This window comes from Alligator mississippiensis, chromosome 2, assembly GCF_030867095.1.
Source record: "Alligator mississippiensis isolate rAllMis1 chromosome 2, rAllMis1, whole genome shotgun sequence".
NCBI classification, from domain to species: domain Eukaryota; kingdom Metazoa; phylum Chordata; order Crocodylia; family Alligatoridae; genus Alligator; species Alligator mississippiensis.
In genome coordinates this window covers 96272832-96288706 of record NC_081825.1, presented here as the reverse complement: position 1 = coordinate 96288706, position 15875 = coordinate 96272832, and the positions used below count along the sequence as shown (strand labels likewise).

The window sequence follows — 15875 nt, the reverse complement described above, 5'->3', positions numbered from 1 at the left end:
CTTTTCTGTCAATGATTCAAAGATATAATCCTGGAAAAAACTGTTTAGATGCACTTTGCAATGTCCCAGGATAAACTCTTAGTACTTCTTATCCCATGAACCTTTTTAGGATTTATCCCAGGACAATGGACATGGACATCTGAATGAATGCATTTTGTCCTGGGGCAAAATGGTTAATTCCGGAACAATTGTGACATCTGTTTATCAGTTAAACAGGGAAGGGGATATTATTTATATCAGAAGGCTAGAAGCTAATGTAAGGGTAAATATACTGGAGAATGTGAGGCACCATTTGGAAAAATCCCAAGCTACCTGGAATTTAGAGCAAGAAAAGGTGTTTAGGAAAAAATAACCTTCTTTCTCTCCTTTGCTCATAACCATTACTATCAGAAGTAGAGAAGGAAAAGACTTAATTCATTTTTGCAGTTACTTCAGCTGACTTGCCAACATGAAGACAAAATGCCTGCTTACAGACATAACCCCACGCTCCCCCCAAAACGGCACTTTACTTTAAACTCTGTGCACCCTTGCGCTGAGCCCAGGGCATGTCCAGAAGAGGCACTGTGTTAGTTTGACCCCGCTCGCTCAACATTTGTATAGATCACGTGCTCCAGTGGGGCTTTTTTGGCACTTTTAGCTAATAGCTGATTGAATCAGCCCTACTGGAACGCACAATCTATACAGACACTGCAGAGATGAGTCAAACTAACATGCTGCCTCTTCCAGTAAAGCACAGTTTTATTCTTTTTTTCACATCTGTCAGCAGCCATTATGGCTAAAACCGAAAAGAGAGAAACCTGAAAAACAAACACTTTTGAGTCTGGTCTTGTTTAAGCAGAGATACTGTAACTTTCACTGTCCTGCTAAAACAAAAGCTTCAGTTTACTGAACTGACAACTCCAGACTGCTTCTATATCTGACCGGCAGGCGGAACAACCCACCTGTTACAATGACAAGCCATTGGGGTGGGGGGGGGGTGTTAATAAGGCCACCAGTATAACATTTTAAAAAATTAAAAAATTAAAAAAAAAAAATGAACCTTTCAAGAACTCCTCTGTTGTCATTACCAGATTAAAATTCTACTTGTAAATGATGATCAGCCCTTAGTGTTTTATGGCTCACTATGTGTTGGACATTAGCAAGCTTTGGTTACTTAATCTGTCTTGCACATATTGATATTAATGAGGTCATAAATGCACCTGTGCATAAGCTATGTGCCAAGTTTTACATATGTGCATCTGTCTGCTATCACAGAACAGTAATTAACAAGTGAACCAAGTTGCAAACTATGTATCACTGTGTAATCACAAGTTAAATTTAATAACTCAAATTGATTAATTTTAGCTGCAGAAGTAACATGCACAAAATCTTAATACAATTCAGTTGTCCTACCATGCAATAGCCACCTCATATATTAAAATCAGAGGATGCCTTTAATTAATACACATACTTGTAATTACTCAAGTATATATGTTATGTCTAAAGGTTTTCACTAAAAATGTGATTTTCAGAAACCTTTAAAAATATTAGGGTTTTTTTCTCCTGAATTACATATTTACTCGTATAAAAAAAAGGGGAGAGAGAATGAGCATGCATAAGACTGACATAAATAAAATTTTATAAAATAGCATAGATAAACTGATATTTAGGTCTATTTTGGTTTACAAATATAACTCTATATCCCATGTCACAAATATATGTCTAAGCCAAAACTTACATAAACAGCATGAATACACAATCACAAACACATAAATGACTTGTGGGTAGTGAGCAAACCTAACATCTTTCATGAAGAAGAGAACAAAATCTTTTGACATTATTGTATTTTCAAACTTCCAGGGATTATTTAACAAACAAAAATTTGGTTAGTTTCATTTTTCTGTTAAACATGACATTTTCAGGTCAAATTTGACAGCATTTTAACTCACTTGTATCGTTATGGGACCACACAGATGTAAGCTGTTACAACTGATGAACACCCCAATCCCCTTTCCTTTTACAGTGGTTATAAGTTATCTCTATCCATAGTCTAGGAGAAGATGATTCCATAATTACCCTGCACAGAATTTCCTGCACCATTCTGTGATGCTTATGGCAGTGACCACTGTCACGATAACTGGATTGCTATCTTTTGGCAATCTCTATTATGATCAAGACAGCCTCCATACTGTTTTAACCATCTTCTCAATGACACTGGGAGAAGGCAAGGAAAAGGGGGAACAGAGGGTTGGTTATCTCTGTGATTGCGTTGGACCCCTTGCTAGTTGCAATAAAATTCTCTTTGCAACTCTGAGAATCGTGTTCAAGGTCTTCTGAAAATAAAGTGATATGTGAAAGAAAGCTGCAATGTAGGAAGTCACTTTCTGCAATGGCAGAATAAATTACTAGGTTTATTAATATGTGTTTCCTGAAATTTTCCAAGTTGAAGAGTCATACATTAACAGTGTTACAGGAAGTGTTTGAACACTGACAGGATCATTCCAGGGATTACGACCTTGAGAAAGCACACAACTCATTTATTCCCCTCAAAAGAATTTCTCTTGAGATTTGTTCTAATTATATGGGGGAGGAGTCATGGTAAAAATGTAGAAAAACCTTTTCAATTTATAATTACAAGAAGAAAAAAGTTCATGAAACTCTTCAGGCTATTTTAAAAATCACTCTAAGGCTTTTAGAACCACTCTAAGGCTCCTTGGTGCACATTATACGTAAGACACAATTAACTAACTAATCAAATCGCAAATTGTTACCTGGCCACACTTCAGACAAGTAATGGTGCAGTAAAATGGGAAATAAGCCACAGAATTATTCCACAAGACATACATAATAATCTTGTGACTGATCTCCATTGTGCATTAAATTGAATGTAAGGCAGGGTCCCCGCCACGTAGTCTGATGCTGGCTACATGGCAGGGTTCTAGGACTGGCTCCAGTGTGGTCCTGAGGCAGAGACCCACAATCAGCTGATTATCAGGTCACAATCCCAGAACCACAGTGGTGTGTTGAACTCACTCTGGTGTGGTTCTGGGGCTGAGACCGACTATCAGCTGGTTATCAGTCTCAGCCCCAGGACCACAGTAGTTTACTAGGCACCTGGCTTTCTACATAATGTCAGGTTCACCCTGCACTGGGGAGCAGTAATGGCCCAAGGGGATCTCATCCCCAATTGCAAAACTCTGTGTCCTGCCTTATACATGTGGCATAGCAGTAGGTGTGATGACTGGGAACCAGTGAACAGATCCCATTGCACCATTAAGTGAATATGTGCCAGAATCCAAAATATCCAACTCCAAAACTACAGCTTTTGCTTCACCATGAATACTGATAATTTTATAGGCTCTGAATTCAAAGAGATATCTATATTTTACAGGTTAAATTTGAGAAGAGGCAACAAGTAAGGAATTATTCCAATTGAAAAGTTTCTGTTGAGGAACTTCACATTTAAGCCTCTTCCAAGGCAAATATAGAAGTTTGTTACATGAAGCAAACCCTTCTGGAATAATTCCCCATTCAGTATTCTCTTCGTTGTCCTGAAAAATATTACTGCTGATATGGTGCTTAACAATTCAAATACCCAATAGCTGCAGGGTCAGAAGTGAAATTGAATTAAATAAGAACTAGACCTGACTGAAGGGTCAGAACTGATGCATAAGGAAAAGGGTGTACCTGAAGCAGGCCAGACATGGAGCAAAACAAAGAGCAAGAGCAGCTGTTGGAGATCCAGATCCTGAAGATCATTCACAAACCATGAGGAATTAACGAATCATAAAGGATTCTAAAGGAGGATAGCTAAAGTTCCGGATGTCAAATGATCACAGAGGTACTTACATTGCCTATAGCTTAGGGCCCTCTGATGACCTTAAATCTTGCACAAATCGAAAAATTTTTGAAATTCCATCCACCTTGTAGGTTAGTTAGCAAAAGACTCTGTGACAGCACTACAGCATAACTCTGAGATATGTCAATTTTAACAGAAAATACAAGTGGTTCCTCACTCTTCCCCTGTGCCTTGGGTTTCTGCCTACAACATTTGCTTCTTTTGCTCTCCAGTTTACAAGAGATGTTTCAAATACAAGGAACTCAGGGACTCCTTTTGCCTTAAGACTGTATGGGAGTCAAGCCCCACATCACAGCACATGAAATATCAAATATTGGTCAGAAGGATCACCATATTACTCCTCATATTGAAATAAAAACTTTCACAACTGACAGGAAAAAAGGAAATGACATGCATGGACAATATTATGATGAATAATATTTCATAACTTCTGTACTTCATATTTACTCACTCAAAATCAGAAAAGAGATACACTTAAGTATATGGAATAATTAGATTAAAGGCAGGAGAACATATCTAAGAACAACCTCATCATCCGCTTTAATATTAAATACAGAATCTGAACTGAACTGTGAGCCACTATAAAACATATCTCCATATGTACACACTGATAAGTTTAAACTGGAAACTAATATTGTTGTTAGAGAACACTGGAATAAAAATGCTGCTTGAATGGTGTCTTTCAGCAGTTCAGATTACATTATAACTAGACTCAGCTAGTAGTAGGGATGGAGTGCTACTGTAGCTGTGATGGTCCAGGAAATACGAGAGAACCAAGAATTTTTGCTGTTATCTTTTAATGGACCAAATGTATAATTGGGAGAAGTGTTAGACAAGCTTTCTAGCTAAAGCATTTTATCATTTATAACTACAACAGAACACAGATCATTTTCCTCTCAGTATTTGCAACTTGCTTAATTCATAGCAGTTTCCCAAATAAAGAACAAGCTGTTCACCTGTTTGCTGTACACAGTCCAAGCACATTAATTTTTACTTGGATAAAAAATCAGAAGCAGAAGCTAGAAGTTTGCAACAAAATTGCATTGAAGTATGTAAGTTTTATGTAAAGAGCTCATCCTGTGACAGAGTGACTATTACTAAGACAACATGTGCAGTGATATGGCAACATTTCCAAGCAAGCAACATTGTTAATGCCTATGGTATTTAACAAAAATTTGGAATACTTGCAACCAGGCTGTTGTTATAAAACCAAGGAAAAGGCAAAGGAAATTTACAACTACTCACCAAATTGTTTTAGATAACCTTCTCAGAGTATCTCTGTTGCTATATTGTGCCTGTATAATAAAAAAAATCAAGAGAAATATTTAAAAGCATGTAAACAAAAAAATAACTTATTTTGGCTAAAGTTCCTAAATTCATTTACATTTAATCTGAAAAACCCCTCTTTCTTCCTTGTTCTTAAAAGCACAAGGCTCAAAATGAAGTTAGTAAAATGATACATTAGGATACTTTTACCATTTTATGAATAATTGACACAACATACTACAGAGGTAAAAGAATAACTTACAACATAAGGGTGTGGGCAAATATAGCTCTCTCCAACTGTGAGAACTACAAGTGGAGCAGGATAGTATTGACCCCACCAGCAACAAGCTACTTAGAAAGTTTTCATGTATCAAAAATGCTTACGTAAGTAATTAATTATTATAGAACCACTCATCAACCCAGACCCCTTATACTAGACAAATACTGAGCAAAGAGATGGCTCCCAACAAAGAGTTTAAAATCTAAGCATAAAATCAAGAAAATAGGGAAACCAAGTAGTCAAGGAAAGAAAAAAAATAGTAGTTGGCAGCCTCAGGACATCAACAGCTTAGCTGTTGCCAAGTTTTCTGTACATCTTAGAGCAAAGGTAAAGGAGTTTTGCAGACGTTTACTGACTGTTTCACCCAAGTATAATAGACAGGAGAGGAAAAAACACAGAACAACCTGCTTGAAAGTTTATCAAGTGGCCAATGGATTGGTAGTGTGGGCCAAATGGAGGGTTAAGTCAACATCTCAATAGCGAAGTAACACACAATCGATCATGTAAAGCCAGGAAGGATCTTAAAAGTGAACACACACGTTTATGTTTGGAGGAGACAGAAAAGAAAGAATCTTAACGGAGAAATATGAAGAGACAAGTGATCTGGTCAAATTGACAGGCTAGGAGAATGATCACAGTGACAGCATTCTGAATGACTATGATCAAAGCAAGACTGCATTTGTCAGTGCTAAAAAAAAGGATGTTGCAGTACCAGAGATGCAAAACTGTGAGAGTCCAGGTGAAAGTTTTAGCTGTGTGGATTGAACAGAAAAGATTTATCTTACAGAAATACAGAAAGAATCAAGAATCAAGAAGCTTTTAAGTGTAGAACAAGGGTGTACAATTATTTCAGCCGGAGAACTGCCTAACGAGTATTGGTGACCTGTTGAGGGCTCTGAGGGTATACCCCTCATCAAATTGCTAAGTCCCGCCCTTTGATACATGCCCTGCTCCCTGGTCACCATCTTAGGACCAGAAGTCCCACACCCAAACCCCTGACTTTTGCCACCAGAAGTCCTTCCCCTTGCCAAGGAAATACTCCTTTTGAGAAGGGGGCTTGCCACCTTGGAACCACAAGTCCTGCCCTGTCACATGGTCCATGACATAAGAAGGCCCACCCACCCAACACCAGACCTGGCCCTGCTCACTGCCATGTTGGTCCCAGAATCCCATACCCCTGTCACATAGCCCCTGCCATCAGAAGGTCCACCCCTTGACTGGGATATATTGCCCCTCCACAGGGGTGTGACTGTGGGGGGTGTATGTGGGGGTAGGTGCATGTGTGGTGCAGTGCAAGGGATGTTAGGTGTGTATGGGTATGGTGGGGTATGGGTATGGAGAGGCATGTGGGGGATGTGTGCGAGTATGATGGGAGGAGTGGGGGTGCTGGAGCCAGACAGCTGGCCAGAGGTGGTGGGGGGGGTGGAAGGGAAGGGCAGGGGGCATATGCAACAGAGCTCATGGTGCACAGTCCCTGCCATTGCTGGTGTCAGCAGCAGACAGTGGCCCCTTGGAGCACTTATGGCCCATGGCAAGTGGAGTCCCCCCAGTGGTGCATGGCTCCCAGATGAGTCCTGGGAGCCACAAGTGCTAGCAGGGAGTGAGGGGAGGCCACACCAGTTCCATGGCATGCAGCTCCTGGCCAAGTCCTGGGAGTTGCACGTGGTGGCAGGGAGCATGAGTGCCCCAAGGTGCCACCATTGCTTCCCCTGCTTCCCTCCCTGCCCCTGCTAGCTGCTGCTTTTCCCCCAGCTGGCCACCACTTCCCCCCCCACACCTGTTGCCCACAGTGCTGGAGCAGGGACAAGAGGAAGAGCAGGGACCCGAGCAGTTCCCTGTGTGGCTGCAGCAGCAGCCCTGCCCAGAAGTCCTTTGGGGGACTCCAGCAGGCAAGGGTGGGAACATAGTGTGCTGCCCTGGATGGGAGCAGGCAGCGCTTGGCCCAACGTGAAGCACAGCAGGGGAAGCTGCCACCAGGCCAGATACAATTAATTGGTGAGCACCTGCCTGCAGGCTGGATCCAATCAGCTGATGGACCAGCTCCAGCTCCTAAGCTGTATATTTTGCCCACCCTTGGTGTAGACAGATGAACACATTGTATAGAATGAAATGAGAGGTTTCTTACTGCGTTTCAGCTGCTCCACAGTAACTGTCATGAGCAAACTCACTCCATCCTGCAGTAAGTGGAAGTGGTATCAGTTCACCCCTGAATGAAAACTACTAATTTATCATGGCTTAGCTTTCACACCAACAGAATGGAATGGACACACAAGGCAGCACCAACTGATAGGATCCTATATATTCTTGCATACAACACATCCTATAAAATAATACATTCCTTTTGCGCATGAAGGCAGAATGAAGAAAAAAGGCTTTTTCTTCATTCTTGTAGTAAGGAACTCAGTAGCAGTAGCTAGGAAGCCGGGTCTGCTCACTGTACTGCTCCCTGTGGATTGCTACTTTTGGTTTCACCAAGCAAGCAGCAGAATCTACTCTTACCATGTTTCTCACATATAATACATGTTCCAATTTCCAGCATATTTTTAGGAAAAAGGTGTATATTATACATGAAAAAATATGGTATTCTTTATTTCCCTTCTAGGCTGATATAATTTGTTCATCTGTCCACACACACAGATGCAGACTAGAAGCAAGGGCCAAGAGAGATCCAAGCTGAAGAGAATGTCCAAGTAATGGGCTTGGACAACAGGCAGAGTGGCCACAAACGGACAGAGAGCAGATTTAGACTAGACATTAGGAAGAACTTCTTTACGGTAAGGGTTATCAGAGTCTGGAATGGGCTTCCAAAGGAGGTAGTACTCTCCCTGGAGGTCTTTAAGAAGAGATTCGACAAACATTTGGCTGGGGTCATCTAACCCTAGCACTCTTTACTGCCCAGGGCAGGGGGTCGGACTCGATGATCTGCTGAGGTCCCTTCCAACCCTAAACATCTATGAAATCTAAGCCATGGGCCCAGCCTTAGCCATTCTTGCATGACTAAGGGAGAGGTGTTTTAAATTAAATGGACCCCTCTTTTCTCAGAATTACCTTTACTGTTTCAATCAGTTGAATCAAAACAGTGGAAGCAATCCTTTAAACACTGTCTTTGCAAAACCTACTATCTACTTTATCTAATTAGATGTGTTATGTAATCAATCTGGCAATAAAACAAGGGTGTTAAAGATCCAGCCCACAGAGTCTTATCATCAAGCCCCCAGTGTTACCTGTGGGTCTCAGAAGTGACCGACTGGCAGCATGCAGGACATGCTGGATCACCCTGTGCAGCATCAACTCCAGCCACTCTGGACTGTGCTGCATGTAGTACCTATGCCATCATGTGTCCCAGAGTAGCACATGGTAGCCACAACCACAAAGTGGCTGCTGTGTGCAGAAGAGCCCCAGAGAAGTTGGAGCAGGACCATATTGTACGTAGCACCTGCTCCAAGACACACACTGGATCTGGCATGCACTGCTGGTCTGTGGGTTTAATCCAGCCTGTGGACCAGCCCTGCATCATTCATTCAGCCCCCAGGGCCAGATAATTTTGACACCCATGCAATAGAGGAGGTTTAGATTTAAGTCTTTGGAAAAATCCAAAAGCAGAGACCAGCATGCCAGCAAACTCCCCAATGAAAGCCCAGTAAGTCACCTGTACAGTTGTTGCTCTCCATACAAAATTGCACGCATGTTATTCACTGAATGAATATTAGCTAATATCAGATCTTAGATTAGAGAGTTGACAGATGCTCTTACTCACCCCACCATCAGTTTACTTCCCTTTTTTGGGCTACAGAAGGCTTGGGCAGGGAGGACAGAATTAAAAAGCATATCTACCTTATTATGCAAGCTTACCATGCTAAGCAGTGGCACCCTCAGATACGATGCACTATTCCATGCAGATTACTTCCTAAACCAGAACCAACATCGCTGTGTTTGCATAACATGGTTGGCAGATTAATTAGCACTGCTGAAAGACAGTGAACACAGATATACCATTTCCAGTTCAGGAATCAGCTAAGTTGTTCCTAGTGATTATGCATGATAAATGCATCAGAAGAATATTAGAAAAGTTCTATAATACAAATTATGAAAAGGGATAGTTATACAAGATGCAGTCTGTAAATGGATGATGACCAGATGGGAATAATTTGAACAGGTGTGGGACCCCTTAAACAGCAACACAACCATTAGAGGAGCATGGGACTCAAGAGAGGCAGTCAGAGACCTGATGATAACCAAAAGAGAACCTAACCCTGGAGTACAAGTAAGCAACTGACAGTTTCTCGGTTCTGCTCCGTTAACTATTATAAAGCTAGTCAAAGGTCACAGCATTTGTCTTCCTAGGAATTAAGTAAACTGTGAAAGAGTGAACCTCATCATTCTCTAGTGACTGGTCACATAGAACATAACAGACTCTTATTGATACAAGTAATTCTTTCTGTTCAGACGATAAAAGCCTGATCTATAGATCTAAACATTCCAGCCTGATGATTCCTCCCATGTAAGGAGTCAGCGCGGTTCACTTGTGTTCTCCGATGGGCAAAAGAGCCCTCAAAACTTCTAAAGTGTCATGATTAAAAGGTTGCTAAGAGCTGCCCTCCCCCAGATATATGAATTGCAACACAATCCAATAGTGTTTACATGCTCCATTCCTGCAGTATTCCATCTCATTCAGTCTGCAGACAGGACAGACAGAGCTTGTTAAAGCAAGTAGAGTTGTGTAATAAAGGCTGTTGTCTGTACAACCCCTAACTCATTTTTTGCAAAATCTGGAAAAGTGTGTTGTGAACATAAGATGAAAAAGTTTGGAGAAGGCAGCTAAATACCACCACAGAGCACTGGATCCCACCTGTGCCTTACCCATTATAAACAGAGCTACAGTTCTTCCCATCTCCTCCTCCTCGTCTTACTTTAACTGGGAGGGATGTGTCCCTCATCACTCCTTTGTTATGCTCCTAAAAATGATCCAGGAATCCATTTTGAGGTCATCTGCTCATTTTCAAAGACATTTGAAAACAGTTTTAAAAGTTATGGCCATTTCTCAGGTACATTACCATTTAGTACAAATTTCTTCCCTTGCAATCTCTCCAGAGACTTCAAACCTTCAACCCAGCCATCTATTCTCCAAGTTAGGGGTTGTCAACTGGGGGTACCCAAGAAGGCCCAAGGGTGTACATGCAGGCGGGCAGGGATGGAGTGCCGCCACAAACCATCCTGTGCTGCCACGTAGGTGCCACCCACCCGGCCAGACACGGGGGAAGCTCACATGCGGCAGCTGCCGCTGTTCCGCATCCAGCTGTGTGCCACCCTTCCTTCCCTGCCCCCCGCTCAGTGTCCAGCCGTGCACCTCCCCCCGTCAGCATGTGTCCGCCAGGGGTACACTGATCCAAAAAGGTTGAAAACCCCTGCTCTAAGCGATGCCCAATGTTATGAAACCAGTTCTAAAAAAAATGAGTAGAGTGTTCTTTGTGCGTTTCACACAGGACAAGTAAAATAAATCTAAATATGGAGCTGAAAGCAAAACCAGGTTTTTCATGTTATTTCAAAATTACAGGGGGAGGGAGAGGGAGGTTTTGACAGGAAAGGCGTGCCATCTTCATACAACTCCTCCCAATTTCCACCCCACCCAAAAGGGAACGTGCGAGCAAAGCAAAAGACCCAGGAAAGATTTTTTATGTTTATTTCATTCTTATTGCCACAAACTTAACAGAGAGTTGATGGGGCCTTAGTACCTCCATGACAACATTCAGCTTGTTTATTGAGCTGTGCTATTTTTCAAACCCACACAGAAACAGTGTTATGTGCCATTGCCTGAGGTCAAATATAGATTAGCAGCCACAGTGACATTCTGACACTCACCCTGTGGATCACTGTAAGCACATGGTGAGTTTTCTGATCCACCTATCAGTCAACATACAGACCTTTGTCTGAAATTGTTTGAAACTGTCAGAGCAGCACAAAGATCTGGACATTATCTTCCTGGCTAATAGGAACAGCTAAGGATATACCATTTGAGGGAGCTCCAGCCTTAAGACATCTGCTACATGAAAGAAGGGAAACATTAAAGACTAACATTGTTGCACACACTGTGCCAGTCTCATGGTGATAAGCAGGGATCCTGGTTTTCTCTGATAACAAAATTGCAAATTCTCTGATTAAAGAAAAATCATGCAAATTCTCTGATAAAATCCGATTAAAATGAAACGCCACTATACATATAGGTATCAACTGAACACAATGTTTTATTGATATATTTACAATTTTAAAGCAGTTTGGAAGCCTACCAGTGCCTCAATCACTATAATAAAATAAATTCTAAATACCTACACATTTTGGTATTTGATTTTGGGATTTTTATCATGGAAAAAAAAAAAATCAGTTTCCTCTGCCCCCTTTGCTCACCAGGATTCAGGTCCAGGCCCCTCACTCCCAAGCCAGAGCCCCCCAGCTGTGCTGGTATCCCTCACCCCTTCCCACAGCCCCCCAAACCCCACTGGTGCCCCTCACTCCCCACCCACAGCCCCCTGCCCCTCCCAGCCCTGCTAAAGGGGGCCCCCACCTGCTGAGCCCTCGTGCCACCTGCAGGAGGGAACAGGTGCTGCAGCCTGAGCAGCAAGCAGAGAGCAGAGCCTGGCTCCCTGACAGGCAGCACGGCCAGAGCGGAGCCCAAGGGAGGGGCAGACTGCCCACTGTGGGCTCAGGCTCCCTGCCATGCTGCCCTCCTCCTGGGGCCTCTGCGGTCCGGTGGGACCCAGCACGGCAAGACGGAGCAGGGTCGGGTGAGGAAGCTCCTTGACACTGCAAGCTCTGTGCTGCCTGGAGCAGTGAGGTGCACAACCCAGCACCACCACTCCCGCTGTTGCTGGGTGGGCAGGGGGCATATTGACATGGTACCATGGGGCTTGCAGTGGCAAGGAGCTTCCCACCCGGGCACACTCTGCCCTGCCATGCTGGATCCCACCCGCTCTGCCACGGAGGCCCCAGGGGGAGGGCAGCAGGGTAGGGAGCCTGAGCCCACAGAAGGCAGCCTGCACCCGCCCCTGCCCTACACACAGATCTGGGGACATGTGCCCCAGTGTCCCCCCAGGAGCGCGCTCAGCAGCACAGAGCTCCCACTGGGACCCTGCGGCTGAGCATTCTGGCCACGGGCCCCAGACACCTCCTGGCGGGCAGCAGCCCCAGCCCTGCCCAACTCTCTCCCTCCCTCCTTACGGGGACCTCAATTCCCCACCCCCAACCAGATTTGCCTACAGCAGCTGCTCTCCAGGCTGCCTAGCAGCCACGTGCATGTACATGCACATGGCGCCTCCGTGTGACCGCCTTCCTCCCGCTCCCCACAGCCCCATGCAGGCTGGAACTCTGCCAGCCTGCAAAGAGCTGTTTATAACAGGGCAAAATCTACGTTTCTCTGTTAAAATGAAAAATTCATGGTTTTCTCAGGGAAAAGGGAAAATCCACGTTTTTTTCTGTTTTCCTGTGGGAAACGGAAACCCTGGGGATAGGCTTGCCTTGGATAAGTCTGGTAGCACCACCATTAAGCATTAACTTATGAATTAGTGGAAAATATTGGCAGTGTCAACCTTTTCCCTTTGGTCTATTACAGAGCAGTTGGCTTCTCTCCAGACCTATGGCAAAATTATATTAACATGCTACGCTGTTGGACTCAAATCACTGAAAATCAATTATACAATTTCATGCAGTTTACTAAAAAGGGCAGATGCCATGTAATTCTAATAAACTACTGTTCTCTTTCCGAGTTTGTTTCTTACTTTTTTTTAATCAATGTATTGTTCCGATTGTAAATCTTGATTTTCTGATTACAGTGACAGGTTTACATTATAAAATTTCCAAAACATGAATGCTGGACTCACTACTTGTTTTATTTTTAACTTCATACTATCTAGAACAGTGAACTGAGCACTGAGACCATTTCTCACTGACTATAGTTTGAGCAATTGCACAGTTGTTTTTCTCCCCCCAGTGTCATTAAAACTATGGTGCTTTTACCTTCTGTTTTGGGTTTATTTTTATCTAATTTTATAATTTGATACTTTTCTCAGTACTCCTCCAACCCTGCCCCAATGTTTGGATCAATACTTTTCTTTAGGATTTTAAAAGCAAAAACATTGACTGTATTTATTTCTGAAAATATTCTTTAAATCCAGTTTATTCTGCCCACTCTTATAAATTCTGTGGTCTTCTATCTTTCCCCTGTGAAATTAGCCCTCATTTCAAAATCATCAGTTTCAATTAGGCACCAGCAGTCTGCCTCAACACAGGAAAGTGACTAAGTAAGCATGAAGAATTAATTGCTTCTAAGCTTCAGAGAATCAGTTTAGGTCATTAAAAATGTTCTGTAGTCTTATGTTGTATCTATTATTCCCAAATACCAAATTTAATATATTATGAAATATAGATTCTGTAGGAAGATACATTATGCCAACAGATGCAAGAAAAAAGGGAGATGGGTGAATTCTGTTACACAAAGGTTCACCTTAAAATCTGAAAGTGACAGTAAAATACCGTCATCTTAACTCAGTTTTCTTCCATGCAAGCCTCCAGTCATCTACTGAAAAACTTACAAGTATTACACATACCAAAATATTATCAAAAATGTATTCCTTTCTGGAACATGTTAAGTCGCTTACTGGCATGTTCACAGTTTTCCTGCATGTTTTATCCAGAAAACATTATATACAGTAATAAGATACAAGAACTTTGGTATAAAGAGAAAATTTCCAGAGGGCAGATGTGATATCTCAATCACCTTTTAGAAAATAAGCAGGAAACAGTACTGCAGACAGTAGTGATCAAGAACAGGATATCAGACAAGAAAAAAGGGAGCAGGGAAGGAGAGATGTTTTCAACTCTCAACATGTAAGGATATCTCCTGAGAAAGGGAAGTAAATCCATTTTGTTCCATCTAAAATGTGACAGAAGTTTGACATTATTTAAGCTTACACTTGAATACTGCCATTTAGATTTAAAAAGCGAAGAGGGAGCAGAGCACCGTGGCAACTTATGGGTGTGTGGACACTTGAGACTGGGGGGTGGGCAAAATACAGCTCGCAGAGGGTCTTTGTCTGGCCTGTGGCAGGATCCTCAGTCCCGCCTGGCCAGGGCACCACCTGCCTGTGGTGAATCCTGCTGCCCCCTGGGCCCACAGCAGGGTTTGGGACGCTCTGCGGCTGGACCGCCTTTCTAGGCAGCCCAGGTGGTGGCGGCTCCTTCCAGCTGCCGCCCCGTGGTACTGGTCCGGACCTGCACATAGACCCACTCAGCCCACCCTGCACCTACTCCTGACTCACCTGCCCAGACTCAGCAGTGTCAGCAGTGGCGGTGGCCAGGCAGAAACTGTTGCTCAGTGTAGGTGAGAAGCAGCCCTTGCCCCTCACTGCTGCCACCACCCAGAGCCCACACTGGGCCACCCTGCACTGCCATCACTACCCTGCTGGGCAGCTCGGAGGCAGCAGGGACAGCAGCAGAGACTGTGAAGCTGTTGCGAGCAGCCCGGCATGGATTCCAGGCGGCTACACAAGGAAGGGCCTGGCAACGACAAGGAGGAGGGGCCCCTTTTCCCCAGCACTGACCAACAGCTTCTGCTTGACTGCCACCACTGCTCAGCACAGGCGAGTCCAGAGCAGGCACAGGAGGGCCAGGTCGGGGCTGCGCCCCCGCTGGTATCATGTGGCTGGGGCCAGCAGTGGTAACAGCTGTAAGGAGCCACTGCTGCCTGAGCTGCCTAGAAAAGCAGTCCAGCTGCAGAGCCACCCCAGCCCTGCTACATGCCCAGGGGGCAGCAGGGTGCACCACGGGCAGGCAGTGCAGGGCAGGCTGGGGTTGGGGCTGTACATGTGGATTCTGGCTGATCTGCACCCATGGGGATGAGTCCAGAGCAGCCATAGGGTGGGGGGTGATCTGAGGCTGTGCGCTGCTTGTGGTGGCAGGAAGGCACCGCAGGGTGCCCAGACTGTGGATGTTGCAGGGCAGGGGCAGATGCTGACCGGCTTAAAGGGGTGAATGCGGGGGGCTCCCATGCACACCATGCCGCCCCCACAAACCCCACAATCACACCCTCCCTCACCAACACTGTACCCACCCACACCCTCCCCACATGTACCCCCCACAACATACACACCCACGCACCTTTAGGAGGAGCCCCACTCACTGCTACGCGCACACACTTCACCACATGCATGCACTCGCACCACCCCATGCACACCCCACTCTCATCCCCAGCCGTCCTCCTCCTCCACACACCCCACAAACACCCCCCCCAGTCATCCAAACCCACCCACCCGCACATACCCCCACACCCTCCTCCCACATCCCACATACACAGGCCCTCACAAATGCCATACCCCCGCCACAGCACCCCACTACCTACAAGAGTAAGACTTCATTTTGAGCTATTATGCAATCACCTCTATATACACACAACACAAACACAATAAAATTAAAATATGTTATTGTCAGTTTGATTTTTAGTAC

General features: G+C 44.2%; 1 protein-coding gene across 2 annotated transcripts in view; it reads right to left on the bottom strand.

The window, feature by feature from the left end:
• FBXW7 (F-box and WD repeat domain containing 7) overlaps positions 1 to 15875 on the bottom strand; it is a 279170-nt gene that overhangs the window by 220206 nt on the left and 43089 nt on the right. For both annotated transcript variants that reach the window (XM_059721977.1, XM_019481498.2), the window contains exon 2: positions 5084 to 5133. The gene's annotated coding sequence lies outside the window, so the exon portion shown is untranslated. The remainder of the gene's footprint in view (positions 1 to 5083; positions 5134 to 15875) is intronic.